This window comes from Branchiostoma belcheri, unplaced genomic scaffold (genome assembly GCF_001625305.1).
Source record: "Branchiostoma belcheri isolate BF01 breed outbred unplaced genomic scaffold, Haploidv18h27 scaffold68, whole genome shotgun sequence".
Classification (NCBI taxonomy): domain Eukaryota; kingdom Metazoa; phylum Chordata; class Leptocardii; order Amphioxiformes; family Branchiostomatidae; genus Branchiostoma; species Branchiostoma belcheri.
In genome coordinates this window covers 124,426-124,700 of record NW_017804331.1, presented here as the reverse complement: position 1 = coordinate 124,700, position 275 = coordinate 124,426, and the positions used below count along the sequence as shown (strand labels likewise).

The window sequence follows — 275 nt, the reverse complement described above, 5'->3', positions numbered from 1 at the left end:
CAACACCAACAGGAATAGTTACTGGGGTCGTGTGGTGTAACGGCAGAACGTTAGGCTCAGAACCAAGAGGTCCGGGGTTCGAACCCTGCCATGTCACCGATCTTCTCCCCTTGGGAAAGGCACTTTACGCGACTTTCCTGGATGGAGGCCCCATCTCGTATTAGCCATAAAAACTTAAAAAGGCAGCAGAACCTTCAGCTAGTCTCTAAATGAATGTAGAAGTTACTAACCTGCGTGGCGGGTGCACTGCTGGGGTGGCTGTTGTGGAAGTTACC

At 51.3% G+C, this 275-nt stretch overlaps 2 protein-coding genes across 2 annotated transcripts in view; both read right to left on the bottom strand.

The window, feature by feature from the left end:
* Positions 1-269, bottom strand: part of LOC109484013 — a 65,666-nt gene extending 65,397 nt beyond the window's left edge. Inside the window, 1 exon segment of the mRNA XM_019787171.1 lies at positions 231-269. The gene's annotated coding sequence lies outside the window, so the exon portion shown is untranslated.
* The window catches only part of LOC109483986 (crescerin-1-like), a 9,563-nt gene that overhangs the window by 6,755 nt on the left and 2,533 nt on the right, over positions 1-275 (bottom strand). The window lies entirely within an intron of this gene.